The sequence below is a fragment of the Eptatretus burgeri genome, chromosome 11 (assembly GCF_056783735.1).
Source record: "Eptatretus burgeri isolate ZD-2024b chromosome 11, Ebu_testis_v1, whole genome shotgun sequence".
NCBI lineage: Eukaryota > Metazoa > Chordata > Myxini > Myxiniformes > Myxinidae > Eptatretus > Eptatretus burgeri.
In genome coordinates this window covers 68,014,127-68,021,319 of record NC_140971.1, presented here as the reverse complement: position 1 = coordinate 68,021,319, position 7,193 = coordinate 68,014,127, and the positions used below count along the sequence as shown (strand labels likewise).

The window sequence follows — 7,193 nt, the reverse complement described above, 5'->3', positions numbered from 1 at the left end:
TGTAGGGCCACCCTCAGCCCTCAGTCACATTTGCTCTACGGCGAGGATACGGCGGCCGTATGCCTTCTGAATTGACAGAAACGTGCGGCGGCCGCAGAGTTTCTGCGGTGGCCTCAGGGTGGCCTGAGGTGGGGGGGGATTAGGTATGGTGGGGGGGAAACTTGGTGGGGGGGATTAGGTATGGTCCAAGGATCATGCCATGAGATTTTGGACTTGGTCCAAAATCCAATATGGCCGCTATGGTGGCCATTTTGAAAAAATATTTGAATTTTTTTTTTTCATTTCCACATGTTTTAAGTGATTTCCAACCCCCCCCCCTCAAAAAAAAATTGTTGGAGAAAAAAGAATTTTTTTGCAACTTTTCTCAACAAAATTTCGATTTTTTTTTGTGCATTTCTCCATGTTATAAGTGATTTCCAACAAAAAACATGCCAAAATTATAATTGCGGCTGATTTTGGAACTTCAGGTGGATATACCCACGTAAAATCAATTTCTTTCTCAAGGAATCTAGTTATGACGAATGAATTGAGTATGTAAAAGGGAAAGTTGCAAACTATAACTCTGTGAGCACTGTTGACGTCAAATTGAATGAATAGGATATCAGGTTCACTTGAGTGACCTCGCAGTATTGGCAGCGGAGGTTTTGCACTCTACCGAGTGCTCCCCCTCTAGTTCTTCATTGTGACACTTGTAATGTGAGTAAAAATGCTTTATTGTTCATTGTGACACTAATAATGTGATTAAAATGTTTTATTGTTCATTGTGACACTTGTAATGTGAGTAAAAATGTTTTATTGTTCATTGTGACACTTGTAATGTGAGTAAAAATGTTTTATTGTTCATTGTGACACTTGTAATGTGAGTAAAAATGTTTTATTGTTCATTGTGACACTTGTAATGTGAGTAAAAATGTTTTATTGTTCATTTGGACACTTATAATGTGAGTAAAAATGTTTTATTAACCTCCGCCATCGAAGATCGGAGGTTACTGTTTTCACCCCTTCCTGTTTGTTTGTTTGTTTGTTTGTGAACAGTATTATGGAAAAACTCCTCGATGGATTTCGACGAAACTTGGTGGGGGGGATTAGGTATGGTCCAAGGATCATGCCATGAGATTTTGGACTTGGTCCAAAATCCAATATGGCCGCTATGGCGGCCATTTTGAAAAAATATTTGAATTTTTTTTTTCATTTCCACATGTTTTAAGTGATTTCCAACCCCCCCCTCAAAAAAAAATTGTTGGAGAAAAAAGAATTTTTTTGCAACTTTTCTCAACAAAATTTCGATTTTTTTTTTTTGTGCATTTCTCCATGTTATAAGTGATTTCCAACAAAAAACATGCCAAAATTATAATTGCGGCTGATTTTGGAACTTCAGGTGGATATACCCACGTAAAATCAATTTCTTTCTCAAGGAATCTAGTTATGACGAATGAATTGAGTATGTAAAAGGGAAAGTTGCAAACTATAACTCTGTGAGCACTGTTGACGTCAAATTGAATGAATAGGATATCAGGTTCACTTGAGTGACCTCGCAGTATTGGCAGCGGAGGTTTTGCACTCTACCGAGTGCTCCCCCTCTAGTTCTTCATTGTGACACTTGTAATGTGAGTAAAAATGCTTTATTGTTCATTGTGACACTAATAATGTGATTAAAAATGTTTTATTGTTCATTGTGACACTTGTAATGTGAGTAAAAATGTTTTATTGTTCATTGTGACACTTACTATGTGAGTAAAAATGTTTTGTTCTTCATTGTGATACTTGTAATGTGAGTAAAAATGTTTTATTGTTCATTGTGACACTTGTAATGTGAGTAAAAATGTTTTATTGTTTCTTTGTGACACTTGGAATGTGATTAAAAATGTTTTATTGTTCATGGTGACACTTTTAATGTGAGGAAAAATGTTTTATTGTTCATTGTGACACTAATAATGTGATTAAAAATGTTTTATTGTTCATTGTGGCACTTATAATGTGAGTAAAAATGTTTTATTGTTCATTGTGACACTTGTAATGTGAGTAAAAATGTTTTATTGTTCATTGTGACACTTACTATGTGAGTAAAAATGTTTTGTTCTTCATTGTGATACTTGTAATGTGAGTAAAAATGTTTTATTGTTCATGGTGGCACTTATAATGTGAGTAAAAATGTATTATTGTTCATTGTGACACTTGTAATGTGAGTAAAAATGTTTTATTGTTCATTGTGACACTTTTAATGTGAGGAAAAATGTTTTATTGTTCATTGTGACACTTTTAATGTGAGTAAAAATGTTTTATTGCTCATTTTGACACTTGTAATGTGAGTAAAAATGTTTTATTGTTCATTGTGACACTTATAATGTTTTATTGTTCATTGTGACATTTAAAATATGAATTATATTTTAAAATAAAAATTGTACAGGGTGGAAATGTTGTCGATGAAAGTTAAGGGGGTATTTTCTTGAAATGGTGGGGATTTTGTGTTCAGATGGAGTGAGGTTTGGTTGTGTTCTGTGGAATCTAGGTGGTGGTGCAGTGGGATGATGCGGGGGCGGGGGGGGGGTGGTGATGCAAGGGTGGTGTGACAAAGGTCTCAGGTGTTATGAGTGTGCAATTGGAAAATATTTTAAAATGTTTGACTTTTCAAGAGATTTGTTCAACCTGTCTGCTTTTGAGAGAATTTGCTCTTCATTCAATCTTGGATGAATCGATTGCCTCGTCTATAATAGCTGAAATTTTCTGTGTGGAAGGACATAGCAGTATAGCACAGGCATCACATGACATTCAAGCAGTGTGTCGTATTGTTAAAATAACATCAGCACCTGCTGATTAAACCTCCTCTGCAGTGGTCATCAGGCCACCAGTATGACAGCTTCGTTCCTGATCAATCCTGGTGTCAAAAAATGGTACGAGGCAGTTTGATTCTTTGATTTGTTAATTGATGGATTTGAAAATCATCCAAAACTGTCACCTGTACAATTTTTTTTAAGGGGGAAGTTGACAGAGTGAGGTTGCTTACAGTGGCTCAGTAGAATGGTTAACCTCAGATGATTCAACTGACTTTTATCAAATACTTTGCTGATGCCATACTTGTAACTTTGAAAAGAAACATTTTTATTGACACATTGTTGTTGTAATGATCATGTTTTACTCAAGAAACACAAATTAATTGTATTTCACAATATCATTGCATGGAATTTCAAAGCCTGGTGTTGGCTTAGTGGTTAGGGTGGCGGCTTGGGATCCCAGGGTCCTGAGTTCAAGCCCCGTTGGCTGCTGAATTAACACCAGGGGGTTGACTCAGCCTGTCATCCTTCTGAGGTCGGCGAAATGAGTGCCAGTGTACTGGTCCCGGTGTATGCCCCGGTTAGAATAGGTATACCATATCCCTGGGTGTCGTAGAGCCTGGTGTTGGCGCAGTGGTTAGGGCGGCGGCTTGGGATCCAAAAGGTCCTGAGTTCAAGGCCCGTTAGCCCACTGAATTAATACACCAGGGGGTTGACTCAGCCTGTCATCCTTCCGAGGTCGGCGAAATGAGTACCAGTGTACTGGGCCGGTGTATACCCCGGTTAAAATAGGTGTACCATATCCCTGTGTCGTAAGAGGCGACCAGGGTTGCGTCAGGAAGGGCATCCGGCGTAAAACATGTGCCAAATCACGATGCGGATCATACGGATGATCCGCTGTGGAGACCCCGAAAGGGAGCAGCCGAAAGAAGAAGAAGAAGATCCCTGGGTGTCGTAAGAGGCAACAAGGGTTGGCGTCAGGAAGGGCATCCGGCCATAAAACATTGCCTCAAGAAAAAGCCTAACCCCTGCACAGCAGGGAAAAATGGCTGTAAAAACGGTCATTGCATGGAATTTCAACACTACTTCCTGTGCCCACCTTTTTCATGCAAAACAGTCGATGTCCATTTTGGAATGCTTTCCTGCAATTTATGGAGAAATTCCATTGGGAGGTTGTTCCTTGAATGCTACAATGTTTCCCACGACTCGTATTTTGATTCTGGTTGTTTTTGGCGTTTTTCTTCCTTTCCAAATAATCCGAGACCGCTTCTATGATGTTAAGGTCAGGACTTTGAGGGGGTCATTCTAATAGTTGTGGAGTTCCTGGCTGACTTTCTTTGTAAATATTGTTGCAGCTCTGCGAAGCTGGCGCTCCCCACCTCGAGGCAATGGCACAACATATAGCGGTCCTGAGACATTAATTTTATTAGTATTCATTTTAGATAGCCCTTCCCTTATGTCTGGTGGGTTTATGGGTCATATGTGTAGCATGGGCTTTCAGGCAGGTCTTTATTCCCATGATTCTTTATCTATTTTATTTACTGTGCTCCACACAGGAGCCTTCTCTTCACGCATGCATGCATGCATGCATAGCAACAGGCAGCTCATTTGCATTCGTGCGCAATTTCACATTCAAACCTCACACCATTACCCAACAGATTCTTCACTTCAACCTTCTCCAGACTTGAACCACAATGCTGCAACATTCTTCGGACCAACCTACCACCTTCATAATAATTCCTCCACACCATCGGACCACAACCGAAGCTCGCTTACCATCACCATTAACTGCTGCAACCATGATGCCTCAACCATCACGAACCACCATGCCGTAACCAACCGCTACGCTACACCACCACTGCCATCGCTCAACCACCACCACCATCACCACTGATGCCAACACCGCCAGAACAAGGGAGCGACCTGTACCATTATAGATGCTCGAGCCTGGATGTTCTGGCATTTAGCTTGGAGTGCAAGAGTGCACCAATCCCATTCGACGTCAGGTGGATAGCCCAAGTGTTCCACTCAATTACTGCCCTCATTGGGTGTCTGGTGCGTGTTCCTGGCCAGAGGGCGCAACCAAGTACCTCACCCCATGTTAACCTCAGAGCTCCATTGTATGGTGGGGTGCGGAGCGACTGAGGCAATTTCCGGTGCCAAATCCTCGCTTGGGCGGGGCCAAAGCCATGGAAAACATCCGTACGCCAATGGGGGTGCAGGAAAATGCCCATAGCCAGCCTGTTCCACCTCCCAAACTCCACCCCCACTGGGGGATTATAAAAATGAGCTCTGTTCTCTGGTTCGCTCTCTCTCGTCTGGCCTGCCTTCTCTTCTCTTGTCCTTGGGGTCACTGAGCACAGCGAGATGAACAGAACAGAACGGGACGGACCGGAGAGCCAGGCACCAGACAGCATGCAGTTTACCCTATCAGTAATTACACGAACAGATTTCTTCCACTCACGATTGGGACTATCTTCTTGCATTCTTTTCTTTGTTTCCAAATCACATCTTTACACCATCCTCTCTGAACCTCACTGCATGGCACTGCACACCTCATCGTAACTCCTCCAACCACACAATGGACACCCTCAGTTTTCCTCCTCCCTTTCCCTTCCTCAGTGACTGGGTTGCGTTGGTCCGTCAAGTGCATCTAGTAAATAAGAGGTCGCAAACACCTCGTACTCTCTCTCTCTCTTTTCATAGGGTATGTGTCTGATAGCACCTGTTATGTTAGTCGATTAGTGTAAAAAGAGTGTATAAGTTCTTAATAATGGGTTAATTCTCCACTGTCTTGTTCCTTTGTAAATATTTGCATGTCCTTTTTCCTAACCCGCTTGTAATAAACCTGCTTGTTATAAATGTATCCAGTTTGTCGTGTCTTTTCCTCCATTGGTCCAGCATAGTCCATACATAGTGTGAGCCAGGAAGTTCTACCCCACGTGATTTGCTCTTGTTAGCCGGTGTGTACTTGGCAGCTCCGCTCAGCTACACCTGAACAGGTAAGTTAATGCAAGTATGCATCGATGGCATGAGACCCCTCTTGGTGCGGTCGTGCACAGGTAAGGTACCCACGCGAAGTAGTGAAACACTGCCAGGATTGGTGGTACCAATCAGTGCTCATGGTTGATTGGAAACCCGCCGGCGTGTGAAGTTATCCGTGCTTGGTGGCCTCAGGACTGGGAGTTAGGGAGGAGCTTGAGTGCTTCCCCTCATGGTGAGCCTCGAAACCTGGATCCGTAACAATATGTTAATGATATTTGCAGTGTGTTTTGAGGTCATTGTCATGCAGGAAAAGAAAGTTGTTGCCAGTTAGCTTCCTTCCTGACAGGATACTATGGTGGTATTAGGATCTTTTTGTCCTCGTCAGCATTCATTGTTTCTTCAATTCTCACCAAATCACCAATGCCAGCAGCAGAAATACATCCTCAAACCTGAACAGAGCCTCCTGCATGCTTCACAGTAGGCTGTATACATATATCCTCATACTTCTCACCAACCCTCCTTCTGACGTACTGCCTTCTTCTGACATAAAATTTCAGTCTTTGACTTGTCACTCCAAATTACCTTTCCACACCGATTCGCATCAGACCTCTCATGTTATTGGGCATATTTCAATCTCTTTGCTTTTGTACCTTCAGAGATGTCAACAAGTCACTTTAGCCAAGTCACAAACAAGTCTCAAGTCTTTGAGGGCAAGTATCAAGTCTCAAGTCACTGTAGTATTTCTTCAACTTGTGTAGTCACACATTTGCTTATAAACAAGTAGAGTAAAATCTATCAAGGAATTAAGATACAGGGCTTCATTTATTTTAGTGTATGTTCTGAAAATCAGGGTTTCCTTGAGGCCTACCCGTCTTCTTGTCCATGTGCACGATCGTGTCTATTTGTATTTTCTCCCTATTACCATCAGTTCTTATTTTCTCCACTTTTCGCACCACCGTCCTTCTATCCCTCCCAACTATACCCTCTGTTTCTTGTCTTAAATATATAAAAACGTACAGCAAAAAAAACCTTTTCTCTCCTTTCCTTATTCCCCACATAACCATGTGACTTTTCCTGTACCGACTCTTCTGTCTCCTTCTGCTGACTTACCATCTTCCTTCTAATTTAGCCGACCCATTCACCATATACTTTCACAATTTTTTTCTTCAAACTTTCCTTTACCTAATCTTACCGAATCTTTAAAAATCAACAAAAAAATTTTTCTTTGTCTTTTCACTTCTAACCGTACACCTCCTGAAACCACGTGTTTCTCTACCCCCTCTACTTCTTCTTCCTGTTACTTTCGTCGACCTACCAGCTTCGTTCTGTTTGCCGATCCAAATTCACCATACACCTTCACGATTTTTCTTCAACCTTTCCTTTACCTAATCTTACTCAATCGTTATCAAAAAAAAAGAGGTCTCAATATGTTTCAAC

General features: G+C 41.5%; 1 protein-coding gene across 6 annotated transcripts in view; it reads left to right on the top strand.

Moving 5' to 3' along the window:
* The window catches only part of WDR35 (WD repeat domain 35), a 152,663-nt gene that overhangs the window by 783 nt on the left and 144,687 nt on the right, over positions 1 to 7,193 (top strand). The window lies entirely within an intron of this gene.